Source organism: Triticum dicoccoides, chromosome 2B (genome assembly GCF_002162155.2).
Source record: "Triticum dicoccoides isolate Atlit2015 ecotype Zavitan chromosome 2B, WEW_v2.0, whole genome shotgun sequence".
Taxonomy (NCBI): Eukaryota; Viridiplantae; Streptophyta; class Magnoliopsida; order Poales; family Poaceae; genus Triticum; species Triticum dicoccoides.
In genome coordinates this window covers 497,979,820-498,004,848 of record NC_041383.1, presented here as the reverse complement: position 1 = coordinate 498,004,848, position 25,029 = coordinate 497,979,820, and the positions used below count along the sequence as shown (strand labels likewise).

Below are 25,029 nucleotides of genomic sequence, written 5' to 3'. Positions count from 1 at the left end.
CCACTGCTGCAGGAATATGCATGACTTAAATAAGCAATCACAGGGTTTAGCAGGAAAAATATGTTTGATGGTAAACTTGTTCCTAGTGGTCCAAAGGGTCTAACGTGGATGCGAATCCCACCAAGAATAGTCTCCTCTCGGCCCCAACTAGGTTAGAGGCCAAAAGATGAAGGTCTGAGAAGGAAGCAGGCCTCCAGGAGACATGAAGTCATGACCTAATACAACACCAAAAAAGTTTGGCCAGGACACAGCTGAAGAAGATATGGTTCGTATCCTCCCTTAGACCACATATGGCACATCTATCAGAGCCCAGACCATTTCGTTTACGGATCTGATCAGCCGCCGGGAGCCACCCTCTGAAGCTTGCCACATAAAGACTTTAATCTTAGGAGGAATGCGAGCCCGCGAGATCACCTTGAACTTGGAAGTGTTCGAACTAGAGATAAGTTTGGCGTATAGCAATTTCACAGAGAAGCGCCCTGAAGCACTATGGGGCCAAGTCACCGAGTCATCCTCCTCCGTGAGCACAGGGAAGAGGGCAACAAGACGCTGCCAATCAAACAACTCTTCAGGAGACAGGGACCGACGAAGCTCCAGGTCCCAATTGTTAGCCGAGAGCTCAGAGATAGAGATCTCAGGGTTCGGGCAATAAGAAAAAAGTGTTGGGAAGGAGGCCGCCAGCGGGGCCGAGCCGCACCACCATTCAAGCCAGAAACGCGTGGACCTACCGTTGTGAACCACAAATTTGACGAGGGATTTGAACACCGGACGAACTTTGACAAGATCTTTCCATAACTGAGACGAACCCGCAGCCGAGGCAAACATAGGACTGGAAGTAGGGAAGTATTTTTCTTTGAGGATGTTAAACCATAGTGGGTTTTCAGTGTTTGTCATGATCTTCCACCACCACTTAATAATCAAGCACTTGTTCATAATCAAGGTGTTAATAATGCCCAACCCCCCAAGGTTCTTGGGCCTGCAGATGTGATCCCATTTCACCAATCTGTACTTATGTTTGTTATCAGCAGCATTCCAGTAAAAGGCACTCGTGTGCTTGTGAAACCCAGCATCGGTGCCGTTAGAGAGAAGGTAGAACCTAAACTCGGGCATGGGCAGCCCGGCCCGACGACCCGGCCCGAGCCCGGCCCGAAAAACCCGGGCCTGGACGGGACGGGCTCTGGCTTTGTTTTGCAGCCCGAAAGATAGTTCGGGCTGGGCTCGGGCTTCAATTTTTCTGTATTTTGGGTCGGGCTTTCGGGCTTCGGGCCGGGCTTGCACGTGCGCGTACTAAAAAACAGCATTCGGGCCAGGCTTTCAGGCTTCGGGCTTGATTTCGGGCTAGGCTCGGGCTTGAAAACAGGGAGTATTTCGGGCTTCGGGCCGGGCTCGGGCTTGAGAAATGAAGGTTGGGCTTTTACAAGCCAGGCCGGAACCCGGCTTGGCCCGACGTTTGCCCGGGTTTAGTAGAACCCCATCAAGAACATGGGGAGGGAGGACAGACATGCATTAATTAGGGCAATCTTGCCGGCTTGAGTATTGTATCTGCCCCTACAAGGCATGACACAATTGCCCACTTTGGCAACCGCAGGAGCAAAGTCTTTAGCCAAAAGTTTGTCAGAAGAGATAGGTAGCCCGGGATATTAAGAGGGAAGGAGCCAAGAGAATAGTTTAGTAACTGAGAGATGCGCAGTGCCTCTGCATCCGAAACCCCAGTGACGATCACTTCACTCTTTGTAAAATTAATCTTAAGCCCCGACAAGGCCTCGAAGCAGAGCAGTAGGAAGTTAAGGTGGGAGATGAAGGCATCATTTAATTCGACCATAATGATGGTGTCATACGCGTATTGGAGGTTATTGATTCCCTCCGGAATGAGGTGGGAGCTGACCGGGGAGATGTGCCCAGCCGCAACAGCTCTAGATAAGATATTGGAGAGTGCATCCGCAACAAAGTTAAACAAGATAGGGGAGGCTGGGTCACCCTGCCTGAGGCCTCTGGAGTTACGGAAGAAATTTCTCACCCTACCATTCACTGACACCACAGTGTGTCCACCCGATACCAACAGGATGACCCTCTAGACAAAGGCTCCTTCAAAGCCTTTTGCCAAAAGGACCTACCGTAAAAAATTCCAACTAACCGAGTCATAAGCTTTCTCAAAATCCAACTTAAGGATGACAGTCTTGCTGCCTTTCTTATGAATGTCATGGATAATTTAATGGAGACATAGAACCCCGTCCAGGATGAATCACCCTTTAACAAAGGCAGACTGGTAGGGGGAGAGTGTATGGTGCGCAATCGGAGAAAGACGAGAAGCAAAGCCTTTGGCAGGGAACTTCGCAAAGTTGTTAATAAGGATTGAGAGATCAGGTCCACTCCCTTGACTTTTGGGATGAGGGTGATGGCAACATAATTAAGATTGAAGATATCAACCGTACCCAAACAAAATCCTTGAATCACAGCATAAACCAGAGCACGCAGCTGGGGCCAGAATTTCCTAAAGAAGGGAATGAAAAAGCCATCCGGCCTAGAAGCCGAATTAATGTTGGCCTTGTTGATAGAGAACAAGGTCTCCTCCTCAGGAAGGGGGAGAATTAAGGCTTCATTTTCCTCAACAGAGACCTTATCGCCATCATTCTAGAAGGAAGGGGCAATCGTAAATCCAGAGTCTGGTTTGGCCGACAGGAAGGAGGAGAAGAATTCCACAACGTGGGCCATGATGAGGGTCTGGTCCGTGGTCCAAACCCATTGATAAGAAGGCTATCAATCATGCAGCATCTACGTCTCCCATTAGCAATGGCAAAGAAATAAGCAGTAGGGGAATCCCCCTTTAATATCCAGCTAACAGTGCCTCTTTATCGCCAATAAATTTCAGACTAATGGTGCAACTGCACCAGGGTCTCCTCAAGAGAAAATCGCAACGCCCATTCCAGGTCCGTGAGGCCCGACCCATCAGCGGCCGCATCCAGAGAATTGATTTGACCCATCAGGATGGCCTTATCCCTACGCTCCTCGGCCGCACGGTTGTGGTCCCAACCACGAAGAAACTTGTGGAGAGAATAGGAGCAATGATGCCAGTCATCCATTGGCCCAAAAGAACGTCTCTCCACGGAGAGCAAGGCCGAGATTTTGGAAGGAAGCAAGTCGTAGAAGCCATCTATCAGCAACCAAGACGCATCAAATTGGAAACGGGGAGGGTTAGTAGGATTTTGGAGCCCAGCATCAAGGATGAGAGGAGCATGGTTGGAGCCCACAGTGGGCTTAGCTTTGAGCACATCAAGAGGGAACAGAGTATCCCAGTTTGGACAAATGAAGACACGATCAAGGACTGAATGAATTGAGGAGATTCGGTGATTCGTCCAAGTGAGTCGAGAGCCCACCCTAGGGATCTCACAAAGAGCATAGTGACTAATGAAATTGTTAAATGCGCCAGCCAGGGGCCAAGAGAAGTTGGAAGTATTCTTATCTGCCGGCAAATGGAGCAAATTAAAGTCCCCACCAACCAGGAGGGGAATAGAGCACGACTCTATTTTGGAAGTGATCTCATCAAGGAAAAGGGGAGAGAGAGAATGATCAGCCAGACCATAAACTCCCTTGGCCTCCCAAAGAACATTCAAGTGACGGTGGTGCACAACAATGCTAGCCCAAAAAATACCGTGGTCAAAAGCCATGAAGTCAAAGACGCCCTGTTTTGAGCCTGGATGCCACCAGAATGGCCAGAAGAGGGAAGATAGTTCCAATCAAATCTGTCAACTCCGGCAACGACACAGAGTTCATTGGGAGAGAAAGAACTTTTAGAAGTCTCAACTAAGCCTATTAGGTAAATATTGTCTCCCCTAACCACGTCTTTGAGTTGATCTCGGCGCCCCCGAGTGCCGAAACCCCTAACATTCCAAAACAGAGCTCCCATTTAAATGATAGATTTTTGGCGCGGAGGCTCGACCTGCAGGGGGCCGCACAGGATTTAGAACATTTGGACGCACCCTTTCTGACTGGAAACGGAGGCGCCTGTTCATACCAGCCTCCGCAGGCCCTCTTTCAGCCACTACCGAAGGAGTGGGCGGGGGCGTAGCAAGCTCCTTAGCTTTGGCGATGGCGGCTTGGGCCACCTAATTGGCCCTAACCAGAGCAAGAATGGCAGAAGGGGACCCAACACCACAATCAAAGGAAATACCGACATCCGAGAGCACCTTCATCAAATGATCACCCCGAGTAGGAAGGAAGCACCAATGTAACTGGGGATAAAGGAGAAGCAACATTAACGAGCGGGGTAGGGGGTAGGTACCTGAAGCAGGAAGGTCACGAGCCGCCGCCCGACGCGCCACCTTGTCAGTCGCCCGCTCCCCGCTGTCACGGACCCGACCACTCTTGCAAGAACTAGAAGACGAGGACTGGATAGGCGTGACGCAAGCCACCAGAGGAGGCGATGACGGGGCAAAGGCATCACCCATGTCGGCATCTAGACGATGACAGAGCCCTGTCGTCGACTGCTTGGTGCCCGTCAACGCCCTGCTCCGAGCCGAGAACTTCCGAACCGACGACTTCCTCTTGGGAGCGGTACCACGAGAGCCCCGAGGGGGGGGGGAGATCCTCGATTCCTAAAGCAAAGGAGAGCTGGGGTGGATCGGCAGGTTGGAGTAGACACCCGAGGCCGGCGTCGCCACCGGGATAGAAGCATTCGTGGCCACCGCCGCCGTCTCCTTCGCTCCAGTCGCATCCTTCTGAGCCCCATCCCGCGGGGCATTCTCCTTGAAAATCTCACAAGATTCGGATCCCATGCCATCCCATTCCGAGTGCGTGAAGTGAGGATTAGAGCCCCCGCTCGGATTGGGCGCTCCATCTCCATCCGCCCATGATGATCAGATGGATAAGGCCTAGGCGGAGGGGGAGGAGGAGCAGCTTGGGGATTCATCGCACCCTCGACGCGAACGCGCATACGGAATCCATCAGCCGAAGGGAAGACGTCAGCGGCTCCACGGACACAAAGGGGATCAACACAGTAAACTCTGAGATGGACGGGACCAATGACTTGAAGGGAGTCAGGATCAACCATAATGGGTTTGCCAATCAACACACCAAATGCCATCAAGAACTCAGATGAGTGCAAGGCTGTAGGAACGTCATTGACCAGGACCCACACATCAGAGAGCAAGGGAATAGATTTGGAGCCAGTGGACGCGGCCTTGACGGAGACCACCAGTTGGTTAAGAGGGAGTGTGAAACTAGTACACAAGGAGATCATCTTAAGGCTACCTTTGGAAGGAAAAACGGCCACGAATTCAAAGTCAGAAAGCTGTCAGACCTGCCAGTCCCATCCACTGTCGTTCCACAGTCTGAGTTCATCAAGAAGAGTCTGGGGAGAGATCTTGTGTTCTTTGATAGTGATGATTGGACAAGGCAGGGGCAACAACCACATGAGGAATCTCATTATCAAGAGAGAAGAAGGAGCAGCCAGGAAGACCAAGACCATAGTGCACAAAAGAAGCAGGTTTGCAGCGGTTTTAGCAGTCCATGGTGAGGTGCCCCTCCTACCTGCAGATGAGGCAGAAAGGTGGATTAAAGCATGGGACTGGAAGCGACCTGGCTGATGGCAGGTGAAACAGGTGAGGTTGGGATTGGAGTTGGAAGGTTGGCTAGAGGAAGGACTAGCGGGTAGGGAAGGAGGAGGAGGGAGGATCCCATCCCCCTGACCAGCCGAAGAAGAGCCAGGACCAGAAGGGGGGGGGGGCGACGACCAAAGGAGCCAGATCCAGGGCCACCGCGTGGCAACGACTGACCACCAAACCCCGAGGAGGACCCTGGTGCACATTCGGCGCCACGGACCGGAGCTAGCGGCCCGCGAAGGGAGGAGGAGGGGGATGGGGAGCATGGCCAGAGCCCAGGGCCCCGCCTGTCGCCGTCGCGGCCTCCCACGGATCCCTGCTGGAACCGCCAAATCTGGGCGCCTCCGAGCCAGAAGCCGCCACCGAGGCCGCCGTAGAGCGGGCCCGCTTGTCGCGCTGAAGCCACTTGGGCCCGGCCGCCCAGGCCTCACGCTCATGAGCCACCTGCTTGCACGCCGTCTGGCCCACCTCGAGCTTGGACCGAAGCGCCGCCTCAAGCTCCAGATCCGCGGCCCCGTCCACCAAACCCTCGCGCCGCTGAAGACCCACAAGTATAAGGGATCTATCGTAATCCTTTCGATAAGTAAGAGTGTCAAACCCAATGAGGAGCAGAAGGAAATGACAAGCGGTTTTCAGTAAGGTATTCTGTGCAAGCACTGAAATTATCGGTAACAGATAGTTTTGGGATAAGCTAATTTGTAATGGGTAATAAGTAACAAAAGTAAACAAGGTGCAGCAAGATGCCCTAATCCTTTTTGTAGCAAAAGACAAGCCCGGACAAACTGTTATATGAAGGAAAGCGCTCCCGAGGACACATGGGAATTATCGTCAAGCTAGTTTTCATCTTGCTCATATGATTTGCGTTCGTTACTTTGATAATTTGATATGTGGGTGGACCGGTGCTTGGGTACTGCCCTTGCTTGGACAAGCATCCCACTTATGATTAACCCCCCTCGCAAGCATCCGCAACTACGAAAGAAGAATTAAGGTAAACCTAACCATAGCATGAAACACATGGATCCAAATCAGCCCCTTACAAAGCAGCGCATAAACTAGGGTTTAAGCTTCTGTCACTCTAGCAACCCCATCATCTATTTATTACTTCTCAATGCCTTCCTCTAGGCCCAAACAATGGTAAAGTATCATGTAGTCAACGTTCACATATAGAGGAGAGACAACATACATCTCATCAAAATATCGAAGGAATACCAAATTCACATGACTACTTATAACAAGACTTCTCCCATGTTCTCAGGAACAAATGTAACTACTCACAAATCATATTCATGTTCATAATCAGAGGGGTATTAATATGCATAAAGGATATGAACATATGATCTTCCACCTAATAAACCAACTAGCATCAACTACAAGGAGTAATCAACACTACTAGCAACCCACAGGTACCAATCTAAGGTTTTGAGACAAAGATCGGATATAAGAGATGAACTAGGGTTTGAGAGGAGATGGTGCTGGTGAAGATGTTGATGGAGATTGACCCCCTCCCGATGAGAGGATCGATGGTGATGATGATAGTGACGATTTCCCCCTCCCGGAGGGATGTTTCCCCGGCAGAACAGCTCCGCTGGAGCCCTAGATTGGTTCCGCCAAGGTTCCGTCTCGAGACGGCGGCGCTTCATCGCGAAAGCTTCCTTCTGATTTTTTCCAGGGCAAAAGACACCTTATACCAGAAGATGGGCATCGGGGGGCTTCTATGTGGCCCACAAGGCAGGGGCGCGCCCAGGGGGTAGGGCGCGCCCCCCACCCTCGTGCACAGTCGGTGGCCCCCCTCTAGTGCTTTCTTCACCCAATATTTTAAATATATTTCAAAACCGACTTTTATGGAGTTTCATGACTTTTGGAGTTGTGCAGAATAAGTCTCTAATATTTTCTCCTTTTCCAGCCCGGAATCCCAGATGCCGGCATTCTCCCTTATCATGTAAACCTTGTAAAATAAGAGAGAAAAGGCATAAGTATTGTGACATAATGTGTAGTAACGACCCATAATGCAATAAGTATTGATATAAAAGCTGATGCAAAATGGACGTATCAACTCCCCCAAGCTTAGACCTCGCTTGTCCTCAAGCGAAAGCCGATATCAAAGAATATGTCCACATGTTTAGAGATAGAGCTGTCGATAAAATAAAATATGGACATGAGGGCATCATGATCATTCTTAGAACAGCAACATATATATTGTCATATGTTTTCTTATGCTAAAGTAACAATCTATTCACAATGTAAAGTATGAATCAGAAACTTCATTGAAAACTAGCAAACTATAATCTCAGTCATTGAAGCAATTGCAATTTATCATAACATCGGAAAGAGTCAATATAAGAGCTTTTCAGCAAGTCCACATACTAAACTATCATTTAATCTTTCACAATTGCTAACACTCACGCAATACTTATGGGTATGAAGTTTTAATCGGACATAGAGAAAGATAGGGGCTTATAGTTTCGCCTCCCAACCTTTTACCTCAAGGGTAACGTCAACAATAATGCTTTATGATCACCATGACTCTTGTATAAGGCAGGATCTTTCCAACACATAGTGCTTGCCAAAGGATAAAGTATAAAAAGGGAAAGGTGAAGATCACCATGACTCTTGTATAAGGTAGAAGGCAAAAATAAAAGATAGGCCCTTCGCAGAGGGAATCAGAGGTTGTCATGTGCTTTTATGGATGGATGCACAAAATCTTAATGCAAAAGAACCTCACTTTATATTGCCACTTGTGATAGGGACCTTTATTATGCAGTCCGTCGCTTTTATTTCTTCCATATCACAAGCTCGTATAAAGCTTATTTTCACCACACTAATAGATCATACATATTTAGAGAGAAATTTTTATTGCTTGCAACAATGACAACTTACTTGAAGGATCTTACTCAGTCTATAGGTAGATATGGTGGACTCTCATGGCAAAACTGGGTTTAAGGATGTTCGGAAGCACAAGTAGCATCTCTACTTGGTGCAAAGAATTTGGCTAGCATGAGGGCGAAAGGCAAGCTTAACATGTTGGATGATGTATGACAATATAATTTATTCGGATATAAGAAAACATAACCCATTACGTTGTCTTCCTTGTCCAACATCAACTTTTTAGCATGTCATATTTTAATGAGTGCTCACAATCATAAAAGATGTCCAAGATAGTATATTTATATGTGAAAACCTCTCTTTCTTTATTACTTCCTATTAATTGCAACGATGACCAAAACTATGTTTGTCAACTCTCAACAACTTTTATTCATCATACTCTTTATATGTGAAGTCATTACTCTCCATAAGATCAATATGATCTTTTTGTTTCTTTTTATTCTTTCTTTTATTCCCTCAAGATCATAGCAAGATAGCAAAGCCCTCGAATCAAAACTAATCTTTATTATATATAGCTCACGGACTCGATTACATAGATAGGGATCAACACAAAAACTCAAAGCTAGATCATACTAAACTTTATTCTACTAGATCGAGATATAACCAAAAGGTTCGAACTAAGAAAAACGGTAAAGATAGAAGTGTGATGGTTATACGATACTGGGGCACCTCCCCCAATCTTGGCAGTTGCCAAGGGGAGTGCCCATTCCCATGTGTTTATGTCTCTTTCCTCGGAGGTGGTGATGATGGAGTTGTTGATGACGGGGTGTCGCACATCGAGCATAGGAGATCCTCCAGCTTGCGGATAATGCCCTTGAGTGCGGTGATATGCTCTTGCAACAAAATATTTTCATGTGTGAGATACTTATTTTGTATGTGAGCAAGCTCAATCGTCTTGAAAGCTTCAATCTCAGTTGGGGTGAGATGATTGTAGTAAGGTGGAGAGAAGCCTCTTTCTTCTACTATTGGGACTTGCTCCTTTGCGACCTCCTTGATCTTGTCACCTTCCTTGATTTCCTCGATTTCTTCTCACTTCGCCTGTATCTTCATTAGCCAAGCATCTTCGCCCACATTGTTGGCGGAGGGGGACGACATATTGCTCTAATCTACAGCAAAAGACAACTCAAAACAAGAAATAGAGGATTTCGTCGTGGTACGGTGGTCAAAACCTTAGGGATATTATATAATGAATTTTTACCGACTGAAGAAGTATCGTGCAAGAAAACGGAGTCCGGAGGGCACACGAGGTGCCCACGAGGCAGGGGGCGCCTAGGGGGTAGGGCGCGCACTCCACCTTCGTGGATGCCTCGTGTCCTCTCCGGACTACTTCTTATTTTCCTGTTTTTCTAAATATTCCAAAATAGAGAAAATTTCTATTAGAACTGTTTTGGAGTCGGTTTACTTACCGTACCACATACGTATTCCTTTTCGGAGTCTGAAACGTTATGGAAAGTGTCCCTTATGTACTCCTCCGGGGTTACGGTGTCAATAATATTGGTTTCAACATTTATGGGATTACCTGAGATATAATGCTTGATTCTTTGACCGTTCACCACCTTCGGATTCGTGCCTTCAAATTTGTTGATTTTTATGGCACCGAAACGACGGACCTCCTCAATAACATAAGGACCTTCCCATGTAGAGAGAAGTTTACCTGCAAAAAATCTTAAACGAGAGTTGTATAGCAAAACATAATCACCTACATTAAGCTCACGCTTTTGTATCCTTTTGTCATGCGATCTTTTAACTTTTTCTTTAAACAGTTTGGCATTCTCATAGGCCTGGGTTCTCCATTCTCAAGTGAACTAATGTCAAATAGTCTCTTCTCACCGGCAAGTTTGAAATCATAATTGAGCTCTTTAATGGCCCAATATGCCTTATGTTCTAATTCGAGAGGTAAGTGACATGCTTTTCCATAAACCATTTTATATGGAGACATACCCATAGGATTTTTGTATGCGGTTCTATAGGCACATAATGCATCATCAAGCTTCTTGGACCAATTCTTTCTAGATCTATTAACAGTCTTTTGCAAAATTAATTTAAGCTCTCTATTACTTAGTTCTACTTCACCACTAGACTGTGGATGGTACGGAGATGCAATTCTATGATTAACATCATACTTAGCAAGAATTTTACGAAAAGCACCATGAATAAAATGTGAACCACCATCAATCATTAAGTATCTAGGGACTCCAAACCTCGAAAAAATAACTTCCTTAAGCATCTTAATAGAAGTGTTATGATCAACACTACTAGTTGGAATAGCTTCTACCCACTTAGTAACGTAATCAACAACAACTAAAATATGTGTATACCCATTAGAGGAAGGAAAAGGTCCCATATAATCAAAGCCCCAAACATCAAATGGTTAAATAACAAGTGAATAGTTCGTAGGAATTTCTTGACGCCTGCTAATATTACCAATTCTTTGACATTCATCACAAGATAAGACAAACTTACGGGCATCTTTGAAGAGAGTAGGCCAATAAAAACCGGATTGCAATACCTTATGTGCAGTTCTATCTCTAGCGTGGTGTCCTCCATATGCCTCGGAGTGACACTTACGTAGGATCTGTTCCTGTTCATGCTCAGGTACACAACATCTAATAGCACCATCTACTCCTTCTTTATAAAGGTGCGGGTCATCCCAAAAGTAATGTCTTAAATCATAGAAAAACTTTTTCTTTTGCTGATATGTGAAACTAGGTGGTATAAATTTAGCAACAATGTAATTAGCATAATCAGCATACCATGGAGCAGTATGAGAAGCATTTACGACAGCTAATTGTTCATCAGGAAAGCTATCATCATTAGGTAGTGGGTCATCAAGAACATTCTCTAACCTAGACAAGTTGTCTGCAATGGGGTTCTCAACTCACTTTCTATCAATAATATGCAAATCAAATTCTTGTAGCAAGAGAACCCATCTAATAAGTCTAGGATTAACATCTTTCTTTTCCATAAGGTATTTAATAGTAGCATGATGAGTGTGTACAGTTACTTTGGAATCAACAATATAAGGTCTGAACTTATCACAAGCAAATACAACAGCTAAAAATTCTTTTTCAGTAGTAGCATAATTTCTCTAGGCACTATCTAGAGTTTTACTAGCATATTGAATACCGTTTAATTTGTTATAAACTCTTTGTCCTAGAACAGCACCTACACCATAATCACTAGCATCACAAATGATTTCTAAATTCCAATCAGGTGGCTGGACAATAGGTGCAGAAATCAAGGCTTTCTTAAGTATTTCAAATGCTTCTACACAATCATCATCAAAAACAAAAGGAACATCTTTTTGTAAGAGATTAGTCAGCGGCCTAGAAATTTTAGAGAAGTCTTTAATGAACCTCCTATAAAAACCGACATGACCAAGGAAACTTCTTATACCTTTGATGTCCTTGGGACACGATGATACGTCTCCAACGTATCTATAAATTTTGATTGTTCCATGCTATTATATTACCCATTTTGATGTTTATGGGCTTTACTTTACACATTTATATCATTTTTGGGGACTAACCTACTAACCGGAGGCCCATCCCGTATTGCTGTTTTTTGCCTATTTCAGTATTTCGAAGAAAAGGAATATCAAACGAAGTCCAAACGGAATGAAACCTTCGGGGGCGTGATTTTTGGAACGAACATGATCCAGAGGACTTGGAGTGCAAGTCAAGAAGCAGTCGAGGTGGCCACGAGGGTGGAGGGCGAGCCCACCCCTACAAGGCGTGTCCCCCTATCTCGTGGGCCCCCCGGGCAGCCATCGACCTACTTCTTCCTCCTATATATACCCACGTACCCCGAGAACATCCAGGGAGCCAATGAAAAACTATTTCCACCATCGTAACCTTCTGTATCTGTGAGATCCCATCTTGGAGCCTTCGCCGGTGCTCCGCCGCAGGGGGAATCGACCACAGAGGGCTTCTACATCAACACCATAGCCCCTCCGATGAGTTGTGAGTAGTTTACCACAGACCTTCGGGTCCATAGTTATTAGCTAGATGGCTTCTTCTCTCTTTTCGGATCTCAATACCATGTTCTCCTCGATCTTCTTGGAGATCTATTCGATGTAACTCTTTTTGCGGTGTGTTTGTCGAGATCCAATGAATTTTGGGTTTATGATCAAGTTTATCTATGAGAAATATTTGAATCTCCTCTGAATTCTTTTATGTGTGATTAAGTTATCTTTGCAAGTCTCTTCGAATTATCAGTTTGGTTTGGCCTACTAGATTGATCTTTCTTGCAATGGGAGAAGTGCTTAGATTTGGGTTCAATCTTGCGCTGTCCTTTCCCAGTGACAGCAGGGGCAGCAAGGCATGTATTGTATTATTGCCATTGAGGATAAAAAGATGGGGTTTATATCATATTGCATGAGTTTATCCCTCTACATCATGTCATCTTTCTTAATGCGTTACTTTGTTCTTATGAACTTTATACTCTAGATGCATGCTGGATAGCGGTCGATGTGTGGAGTAATAGTAGTAGACGCAGGCAGGAGTTGGTCTACTTGTCACGGACGTGATGCCTATATACATGATCATGCCTAGATAATCTCATAATTATTCGCTTTTCTATCAATTGCTCGACAATAATTTGTTCACCCACCGTAATACTTATGCTATCTTGAGAGAAGCCACTAGTGAAACCTATGGCCCCCGGGTCTATATTTGATCATATAAGCTTTCAATCTACTTTTATTTGCATCTTTACTTTTCCAATCTATATTATAAAATACCAAAAATATATTTATCTTATCATACTATCTCTATCAGATCTCACTTTCGCAAGTGGCTGTGAAGGGATTGACAACCCCTTTATTGCATTGGTTGCGAGTTCTTTGTTTGTTTATGTAGGTGCGTGGGACTTTTGAGGAGCCTCCTACTAAATTGATACCTTGGTTCTCAAAAACTGAAGGAAATACTTATGCTACTATTGCTGCATCACCCTTTCCTCTTCAAGGAAAACCAACGCAAGCTCAAGACGTAGCAAGAAGGATTTCTGGTGCCGTTGCCGGGGAAGGTCTTCGCTCAAGTCAATACATACCAAGTACCCATCACAAACTCATCTCCCTTGCATTTACATTATTTGCCATTTGCCTCTCATTTTCCTCTCCCCCACCTCACCCTTGCCATTTTATTCGCCTCCTCTTTCCCAATCTCCTCTCTTTCGCTTGTCTTTTATTTGCTTGTTGTCATGGCTAGTCCTCCTATCCTCGTTATTACTCCTAAACATGAAATTCTTAATTTTCAGCAAAGGGAGGGAGAAAATTTAAAAGATGCTTGGCATAGAATTTGCAATGCTCAAAATAAATCTACTAGGAAGCTTTCTACTTCCGTTCTTCTTCGCAATTTTTATGTAGGCATTACTCCTTGGAATAGATGCATTCTTGATACCATTACCGGAGGGGATTTCTTGAGTAGCCATACGTTTGACGCTTATAATGCTATGTTAGATCTGTTTGGCCCACTACCTGTTTTGGTTAATGGAACTGTTTTAACTTTAGAACATGTGATGCAAAGGCTTGAAATTGTTGAAAATAAAGTTGCCACTGTTGAGCTGATTGAAAATTTGGATAAAAAGATTCATAATTAAATTACCCAATATGGATCTAGGGATGGAGTTACTTTGATTTTTTTAAAGAGAAAGAACCTATAGTTAATGAAAGAATAGATCTAGATTCTACGAGAATCGGTAAACTTGAGGATATCATTACCAACTTAGGGTCGGCATTTTCTTCCGTGAAAAACACTCCAAATCCTCCTACAAAAACTGCCAAATTTATTTATGTTCCTAAAAATAAGGGTGAATCTTCTAGTAAGGGAAATGCGGATCTGAAATCAATAAGTGTTCATCCCAATTGTCTCTCTATCATTAAGGAACCTTTTGCTACAAATGAATTTCTTGAATTCTTGCCTAAGGGTTTAATCATTGCTAAAAGGGGAGAAACCCCTAAACACTATAAGTGCTCTATTAAGGAATTGAGTGCCAAATATGGCACTACTTAGATCTATCCTCACTTTTATGCCTAGCTAGGGGCGTTAAACGATAGTGCTAGTTGGCAGGCAACCCAATTTTATTTGTGTTTTTGTTGTTGTTTCTGTTTAGTAATAAATGTTGCATCTAGCTTCTGTTTAGATGTGTTTTTATGTTTTAATTAGTGTTTGTGCCAAGTAGAACCTATACGATAACCTATGGTGATAGTTAATTTGATTCTGCTAAAAAACAGAAACTTTGTGCGCACGAAATTAGTTTTGTTAAATCACAGAAATGCGATTTTCTGTTTATTCTTTTTGCTGTAGATCAATAGATAAATTGCCCAGGACTTCCTATTTTGGTAGGAATTTTAGATATCCATAAGTATTCGTGGGTTCCAGATTGCTACACACTGTTATGTTTTTGACAGATTCTGTTTTTCATGTGTTGTTTGCTTATTTTGATGCATCTATGGCTAGTATTAAGTGGTATCAACCATAGAGATCTTGGAATACAGTAGGTTTAACACCAATATAAATAAATAATGAGTTCATTACAGTACCTTATGTGGTGTTTTTGCCTTCTTTCACTAACGAAGCTTATGAGATTTCCTGTTGAGTTTTGTGTTGTGAAGTTTTCAAGTTTTGGGTAAAGATTTGATGGACTATGGAATAAGGAGTGGCAAAAGCCTAAGCTTGGGGATGCCCATGGCACCCCAAGATATTCAAGAATATCCAAAAGCCTAAGCTTGGGGATGCCTGTCGGTGTCAAAACCGGCGGATCTCGGGTAGGGGGTCCCGATCTGTGCGTCAAGGCTGATGGTAACAGGAAACAAGGGACACAGATATTTACCCAGGTTCGGGCCCTCTCGATGGAGGTAAAACCCTACTTCCTGCTTGATTAATATTGATGATAAGGGTAGTACAAGAGTAGATCTACCACGAGATCGTAGAGGCTAAACCCTAGGAGCTAGCCTATGATGGTATGATTGTAATTGTGATCGGCCTTCTAAGGACCAACCTCTCTGGTTTATATAGACACCGGAGAGGTCTAGGGTTTACATGGAGTCGGTTACAAGAAAGGAAACACAATATACGGATTGCCAAGCTTGCCTTCCACGCAAAGGAGAGTCCCATCCGGACACGGGCCGAAGTCTTGAGTCTTGTATCTTCACGCCTCAATAGTCCGGACGTTGTACACAGTCCGGCTGTCCGGATACCCCCTAATCCAGGACTCCCTCGGTAGCCTCTGAACCAGACTTCAATAACGATGAGTCCGGCGTGTAGTATTGTCTTCGGCATTGCAAGGCAGGTTCCTTCTCCGAATACTCCAAAGTAGTCATCGAACACGTAGACCGTGTCCGGATTTGCAAGATGATCTTCACATGGTATAGATCTGATTTGCTGGCAATCTTCGTGCGTCATGCCCTTGCAACGTGGCTTGGTCCAACACGAACCGACATTTCTTACCCCACAACGACTCGTGCTACGAGGCGGTTTTATTGGCACATCCCGTCGAGGCAGAGATCGTGTTCCTCTTATTACGGGATTTTCCATCAATGTGAGCGTGTGTGACCCCTCGACGGTTGTTGGTATAACCCTGTGTGTTTTTAGATAAGCCTCAAACGGTCACACCGGGGACTCTTGATATTCACCTTCTTTATAAAGGGGCCAAGGCCTACGCCTCCTTTTCACCTTCATCGCGCCTTCTCGCACCTCGAGTTCCAACACCCAAGACCTAAGCTCCACCCCTCCGGAATCATCCAATATGTCCGGATCTGACCCTCAAGGCCGGTGGGTGGCCTCCTCGATTGAAGAGAAGGACATTGCAAAGCTTAGGAGGTCGGATACCTGACCGCCAATATCCAGCACAGGCTTCCTGCTCCAGGGCAGGTCATCCCTATGCAGGAGCCCAATGAGCGTGTCATTTTCGTCCCACACTTCCTCCGCGGTTTGGGTTTCACCCTCGATCCCTTCGTGAGGGGTCTCATGTTCTATTATGTGTTGGATTTTCATGACCTGGCTCCAGACGCTATCCTCCATATCTCGTCGTTTATTATTGTGTGCGAGGCTTTTCTCCACATCACACCACACTTCGGCTTATGGCTCAAGACCTTTAATGTGAAGTCGAAGATGATTTGAGGGGCGACATGCGGAGTGCGGAGGTGCGGTAATAAGCAGAAACACCGACGCCCCATGGCCAGAGGGTTCTTTCCTAGAAGTATCCGATGTATGGCAGCGGAGGTGGTTTTATGTCACGGCTCCCAGAGGCACAAAGTGGGTGGCTGCCCCCGCGTTTTGCTCGGGCCCTCTGTCGTAGTTGGCATTTTGGACAGACATAGGACGGAATTGGGGTCCCGCTGGTGATATACCAATACTGCAGAATCGCATCCGGGAGCTTCTTGCGAGGGACATTAATCTTGTCAGCATAATGCAAGTGATGTTAATCCGGCAGACGCTGCCGTGCCAACGCCGGCCTCTCCGGATGTGGGAGTTCAATCCGGAGGGTCCGCGGACCGTCAAGCACTTCTTCGGCTTGAAGCTCGAAGAGATGTGCAAATTATTCTTCGGACGGAAAGTAATGTGTCCGGACACCACCGAGGATGCGGGCCTAAGCTATAATCGCCTAGATACCCAAGTAAGTAGCCTTGATACTGGACACCCTGTTTTGTATTTATCATCAATGTTTGTTCTGACAATCATCCCGTCCAGGAATGGCTCAGCAAGGCGGAGAGAATTAGGTGTCCGGCACCGCTTCCCGAAGGCTCTCCCACCCCTACCATGGCCAAGATGCTTGACCGAGTACTCAACAGAATGCCCTCGGGGAAAGACAAGGGGAGGGATGAAGAATCCGAACCCCACACGCTACACATCCAAACCGGGGGAATTGTTACCTCCCCCAAGGAGGATAGTCGGGGAGGGGAGGCTAAAGCCTCCTCCCCGCGCGGGAAGAAGAGGGCCGCCTCCGAAGACTTGGAGACGGAGACGCCTGAACCAGGGAAGAAGGTGTCACCAAGGGGCAATGCTGCGACGGGCATCCTCACCGCGTTATGCCCACCAACGGGCCAACCCTCCACCGACCCGTAAGTCAATCATTAACTTGAAGGTACTGTATTTCTCCTGGGTCAATAACCAGGATTCAACTTTTTGCAGTCTGGCTAGCAGATCTTCTCAACAGGGATCGTCTTCGGGGGACCTTCCTCCGGAGATGATGGAGAGCGAGACCCCACCCGCCTCTCCGATTCTTGAAGCGGGCGACACCAAGGTGTCATCACGGAGGAGTCCGGATCTACCGAGGTCGGAGGCCAATACGTCAGCCGCCCTGAGTCCGGACGTACTGACGGGCTTACTTGAGCGAGCTGCGCTCTCGGAGGAGCACCGCTCATTAATGAGTGCGGTGCTCAAGAAGATTTCATCCACTACAAGCGGTTTGAATGAAGCATTTACAAGCCTTCTCAGGGGCTTTGAGGTATGTAATGAAGAATACACCATATAGATAGTAGCCCCTGAGACTCTGGTTGCCCGCGCTAGGCGATAGACGGGGGATCATCAATCAATAATTGGTGTTGTAAATATGTGCTGGTACCTGTGGGTCCGGCCGCCGGCCCGTCCGTTGAAGTTGCCGAACTGACGAGGCAAATTGGGTCGATTGATGCCGATATCACTCTGATGAATGAGCGGCTAGATACATCACAAGGTATGTGCCCTGTCTCCCATTGTATAGGAAAATATTAAGGTGGCACATATTAATGTAACATGTTCGGACTGCAGATGGTGCTGCTGCCGTGGAGGCCCTAAGGGCGGAACTTGCTCTAGCCAAGGAACAAGCTCGGGTGAACAATGCGGCTGCCCTAAAGGCGGCCGAGGAATTGAGAGCCGAACAGGCTGCTCATCGCCGAAGCGAGGAAAAGATAGTCGAAATGGCTATCGGGTTAAAAAATGCCGCTGTCCGGTATGAGCTCCTGAAAAAGGAGTGTCGGTGTCAAAACCGGCGGATCTCGGGTAGGGGGTCCCAAGCAGTGTGTCTTAGGATCAATGGTAACAGGAGGCAAGGGACACAATGTTTACCCAGGTTCGGGCCCTCTCGATGGAGGTAAAACCCTACTCCTGCTTGATTAATATTGATGATATGGGTAGTACAAGAGTAGATCTACCACAAGATCGGAGTGGCTAAACCCTAGAAGCTAGCCTATGGTATGATTGTTGTATATGTCTCTCGACTAGCTTGGCCCCGGTTTATATAATGCACCAGAGGCCTAGGATAACAAGAGTCATAGCCGAATACGCCGGTGGAGGAGGAGTCCTTGTCTTGATCGCCAAGTCTTGTGGATTCTTCATTGTATGCGGCAGCTGTCCGGACTGGCCCATGAGTATACGACCATGGGGGTCCTCGGCCCAATCCAACTGATCGGGAGACGACGCGTTGAGTACCCCCTAGTCCAGGACACCGTCAGTAGCCCCCCTGAACCGGTCTTCAAGTTAGGGACGCTCCTCCATTCTTCCGAACTGTTCTTCATCTTCGGTTGCCGGTCTTGAAAATTGGTTCAACAAATCTTCTCATCTTCTATCTTGAGGATCGCCGAAATGTATTCGACGAGTTTACACGTCGGGTATCCGAGGAGCCCCTTTAAGTTTCCGGCCTTTATCAATGCCTTGTTATTTTTATGCCACACTTCGGGTTTGAAGTTGTTCCCGGGCGGCAGCGTCCTCTTGCGTTCGAGCTCCAACGCCGGACCGCATTCGAGGTATCTTTTGTAGCCGAGCACCAACGCCGGACCGCTTCCCAACTCTAACGCCGGAATGTATCCGAGCTCCAACGCCGGACTATGTATCCGGGCTCCAACGCGGGACTGTATCCGAGCTCCAACGCCAGACTATGTATCCGAGCTCCAACGCTAGACTATATCCGAGGTGTCATAAATCACCTTGGTTCAAAGAATTTTGAAGGAGTTTAGCCGAGCTTAATGCCGGAAATGCCCTCTATGGAGCCAGCCACTAGTGCCCGAGCTTTATGCCGGACTACTTCCGAGGTGGTGCACCACCCCGAATGTGGGCCGATTTTTGTCAATATTTTTGATTGATGCAATTTATTCTCTGCCGAGATACATAGCCAGTAGCCCTCAAGGTGGGTATCGGTCTAAAACCCGAGATGCCCATGAAGGATGACATAAGACCGCTGATCCCCGTAGCCGTTGAGACTCAGGTTGATTTTCAAAATCGGTCTGAGGATCAAGTCCTAGCTCGGCAGAATACTTCGGGACACAACAAGCGGCGTGCTCAGTCCTCAAGACTCAGGTTGGGTGCGGACGATCAACCTGAGGATCAAAATCTCCTCGAAGACTGTATTACACTTAAAATTTTCTGCATTGGACAGGCAATGCAGTAGCCCCCGAGACACTGGTCGGGTGGCAACACCAGATCAGGGGATCGATGTGCCCCTTTAATATTTGTAAATAATAAGCCTGAAGCCCAGTAGCCCCCGAGCCTTAATGCGGGCACGGGAGCCGAATTAAGGATCGATATCCATAGTAAAATCACAAATTATGTGTAATGACTCTATGTATCCAAGTACTTTACGTCATTAATGCTCGGATCCGCATTGTACAAAACTTTGTTGACTGACCATCGGCTTCCACCTCCTCGGCCAATAGCCGAGGAGTGTTTGTCCTACTTTATAAAGCCTTTATGAGGGCAAAGATTTACAACAAACAAGGCAATCTGGCCATACGGTTTTATAAACAAAGGTACGCGGAGAGACATGCTATATTACTGTTTAACAGAAGAAATGTCTTCCAAAGAAAATAGTCCCGCTATCGGTTCCTTTCTTTGGGTTGTCATGCTAAGCATGATCATGAAACCTCAGCTCCAATGTAAGAGCAAAATATCGAGGATTTAGTTTGGGAGGCCAGTTAATAGCCCTCGGTAGTGTTCGGCGACAGTCGAGGTCAAGCCGTAAACTCTTCGACCATTGTTATGAATGGCCCGTCGTTTAACGCCGTCATCGGATCGCCGACCAGTTTACGCTTATTGTGACAGTCAGTTTTCGGCTTTCTCCACTGAGGTGCTTAACCATGTGAGCTGGAAGCACAATCGCAGTGGTTCTCCCTTTGCACACCTAGCCGAACAAAGCGGAACATAGGAGGAAAGCAGGAGCCGGGCAACCCAACTATTGACCGAAGACACAATTCAAAACCGATGCATATATAGCAATATCCGAGAATGTTTGTGCCTAATCTCTAAAGGTGTCCTGCGTTGCACTGCGAGACTTGTGCTGAAAACACACAAATAGTTTAAAAGTGCCATGGGCTCGAAAAGCCAAAAAACTTATTCAAAAGGTTAATGTCCGAACTAGATCAAGTGTTCGGTGCCAATCCGAAAATTGGACTTTAGAAAAAAGGTGCTTCTACCGTGCTTTAACATGACACATCCTATCTCAAAACTTCAAGCGGGTCAGCCTATGGCTTCAACCTCCTATATCGAAGGCGGAGTACTTCTTACTAGGCCAGTTTAGCAAACTAAACTCTAGCGGCTTTGAGAGAGAAATTAGGCTCCCCGGCTAGTGACCGCACACTTGTGTTGAAAAAAGGAGTGATAAATAATAATAAAAACTTTGCAACGACTAAGAAGAAAAACACTTATCATAAAAAGGCTCATATAAATTTAAGAGCCCCCAAGTGACTTGGGTAAAAGAATGATTGCATGTACCGAAGTACTTATATCATATCTATGTTCAACCGAACTTTAAACGCGTCTTAACCGACCGTCGGCTTCTCCCTCTTCGATCAAGGACCAAAAAGTGTTATGTACTCCATCTGTCGAGAATATCGATGGTGTTTCCAATAACCAGGCAATCAGGCCATAAGGCTGTAACAGCGCGCTCAGGGAACTTATGCTATATTACTGCGAAGAGTAAGAAGCATCTTCGAAGAAAATAGTACCCCCACTGATACCTTTCTTCGGTGCTCATTGTTATTATGAGACTTGTGCAATAGATTTTTTGTACTCATGAGTTCCGTTGTGTGCCGACCATGATTGAAAACAATAAGAGCGCTAGCTTTCGGCTTCACCCAGTCTGAGGTCCGGCTCGGGTGACCCGATCATGACAATCGCAGAGGTGCTCCCTTTACTCCCTAGCCGAACAACCGGGAACGTAGGGGTAAGCACAGGAGCCAGGCAACCCAGCTTGCAAATCGCTTAAGTCAATATGGTGCATATTGTGGCGTAATACACGAACAAGGAACGAAGCCGTACAAGTATAACCATATGCAAGAGGAAAAAGCTTCATGAAGGAACCCCCCAAGTAAATGGGGTATTTGAATTTGCGCGTCACAAACAAGTTTGTACAAGAAAATTTTTACAAGCAACTTTTTTCCAAAAGGGTATAATGCTTGGCCGAGCCGAACACAAGTTAAAAATTTAAAACTTTGAGCATGAAGACAACTTAGCTGGTTAACGTGTTCGATATTGATGACGTGGTCCGAGCTTGATGCGGGACAAGGTTCCATCCCCGAGCCGGTCCCGAGGTGGCGGAGCAAAGAGCTCGGCACTCCGAAGTGGTTCCATAGCACGGTCAATGCAGGACGGCAGGGTGATGCCGAAGTCCCTGGCATGGGGTAATGAAGTGTTGACGAAGCCCCCCGTCCAGCCGAGGTGACGCCAAATGATATAGTCCGGCTGGATCATTTTCCCGTGCACAAAAAATAGTGCAAACCGGAGATAATAGTAATAATAATAAAGATAAAAAAATCATTGCATAACAAATAATTTATGCAAAGTGAGTAATAAAAGAAATATGGCCTGGCGCCAAAGTCAATGTCGATGCAGGGCGGCGGCATGATGCGGTAAAGACATGGCAAGGCCTGAATTCACATGTCGGTTCGAGTTCCGGATGCGGCGTTCGCCAGACTATGTACGGAAACTAACCGAACCACCCTGCGACCGTCGTTAATGCGGCCACCATTTGATAGACCTGCGCACATATGACGGACAAACCAGAGTAATAATTCATTGGGGAAAATGAATCCTAACAAGCAAAAAATACTAGGATTAATAGCACCTGGCTTATTTGTTGTAGCAATCCGAAGAAAGGTGATTCCCGAAATTGGGACTCGATCCGCACACCTATCGCCTGATGGGCGATGAAGCAATGGCATGGCGATGCTGGCAAAGGTTGGCTCGCCGAGGCAAAGCCCTTGGTCCAGCTAACGTGACGGAGCTGGTCGGCTAGCGACGTCGAAGTGTCCGGAGTAGGTTGATGAAGAGATGGCGAAGCCCCCGGTCCAGCCGAGATGTCGAAGTAGGTCGGCGTGATGGACACCAGCTTGAAGAAGCAATAGTGCGGCCCTGCTGATGCAGGTCATGACGTGGTCGATGCCGGCTTGATGAAGCGACCGTGCGGCGATGCCGATATGCCCGCTCCGTGTAATCCGTGGGGCGGTGATGTTGGTGACGATTTATCCTTCGCGATGCCGAACTATTGTTTGGCTGGCCGAGATGATGATCCGAAGAAATTGAGCTCGGCTCAACAAAGCGACGACGTGTCTAACGCAGGTCGGCCGCCGTGGAGTGATGTTGTCGGGCTGGTTTGACACCGACGCGACGGTGAAGTCCGTATTGCAAGAATACTTTTAATACTACTGGGATGTGTTTGAGAATAAAACACAACACCCCATACGAAAACTTCCTTCAAAAGGGATGTCCGAGATCCCGTTCATAAAGAAGATGAATTCGGGTCGGATTCGTTCTCGCGCAGAAAACAGATCCAAAAAGTGATGCACTAATCGGAAGTTTCCCGGAGTTTGGACGGTCGGATCGAGCTGAATTTTTGGCAGGTGGTAGATACGGGAATTCCGCAGAAAATCAACGGTTGGATCCTCCAAAGGACATCCGAGCTAGATGCTGGATACCACGCCCTGAACTCGTCCGGATTCTCGTCCAGATTCAACAGGGCTCCGGTATATCGGAGATTGCCGGAGATTCCTCCATCGGAACTCGGCGAAATTTTTGCAGGGTTGTTGTAGACTTATTTCTGCATAATTCCACTGAAGTAATCGTTTATGCGACACTCGAGGTGGCGGTGACAGCGGATACAAGTTTGCTGTCCAGAAAAATAGCACGGTCGCCTGAGGGCAATGTTGACGTTGAGCCCCCGAGCTCCATGGATGACTCCTCCATGATCTTGATAGAGATCGGAGTTGGTGTTGATGAAGGCCTTCATCCAAACATGACGATCGGAGGTAGGGCGCAGTCCTCGGTCAAACCAAGGTGACCAGTCGAGCTGGTGACGAAAAAGCCGACGTCGCAGTTGACCTGCAGTCGAGCCATTGATCCTTTCGCCGATCACACATCAAAACTCTCAATGAAAGCACCAATGTCGGTGTCAAAACCGACGGATCTCGGGTAGGGGGTCTCAAGCAGTGCGTCTTAGGATCAATGGTAACAGGAGGCAAGGGACACAATGTTTACCCAGGTTCAGGCCCTCTCGATGGAGGTAAAACCCTACTCCTGCTTGATTAATATTGATGATATGGGTAGTACAAGAGTAGATCTACCACGAGATCGGAGTGGCTAAACCCTAGAAGCTAGCCTATGGTATGATTGTTGTATATGTCTATCGACTAGCCTGGCTCCGGTTTATATAATGCACCAGAGGCCTAGGATAACAAGAGTCCTAGCCGAATACGCCGGTGGAGGAGGAGTCCTTGTCTTGATCGCCAAGTCTTGTGGATTCTTCATTGTATGCGGCAGCTGTCCGGACTGGCCCATGAGTATACGGCCATGGGGGTCCTTGGCCCAATCCAACTGATCGGGAGACGACGCGTTGAGGATAAATCGGCTGAACAGAGCAAGGCACTTAATGCCACCAAGGAAATACGGACCGAGCTCAGGGGTGCGCGGGAGGAGCTTCAACATGCCGGTAAAATCGCGGCTAGGGGCTCCTATTTGCTGCAGATGAAGTTCTGCGATCCGAAGTACGCTCCCCTGGATGGACGCTGGAGTTCGGCGGATGCATACGCGGACCTGGCGAAGAGTACAGCTGATGCTGTGGAGTTCTTCAAAGATCAGGGTGAGAAGGAAGTAGAGAAGCTTTTCTGGTCGCAGTTCAATGCTCCCACTCGCCCGCTGCCATTGAGTGACAAGATGGCTGCTGTAGTGGAGCTTCACAGGCTGTCTGGGCTTGCAATGCGGTCTGTAATAGACCATCTTTGGCCGAAGGGGCCTAAGCCGGACAATTACTTTGGTTTGGTGCAACAGTTCCTTGGGGCCGTGCCTCGGATCGATGCCATGAGGAGGTCGGCATGCATAGAGGGTGCGCGGATGGCCCTTGCCCACGTTAAAGCGTATTGGACGGATATGGATGCCACTATTATAGCGTCTCAGGATCCGGTGGGGGCCAATATCCGGCCGGGCACTACTTGGCGCAGGTCACAGAGGGTGCCCGCCTGATAGAGGCGCAGTGCCCGAAGAATCTCCTATTCGAGTGATGATTCGAACCATTGTAAAAACAATGTTTATTTTGATTATAAGGCTATATTTATAATGTTTGTCTGAAAATATGATTGTGTCCCCTG

General features: G+C 46.8%; 1 pseudogene; it reads right to left on the bottom strand.

Annotated features, from left to right (window-relative positions):
- The window catches only part of LOC119364456, a 93,187-nt pseudogene that overhangs the window by 48,443 nt on the left and 19,715 nt on the right, over window positions 1-25,029 (bottom strand).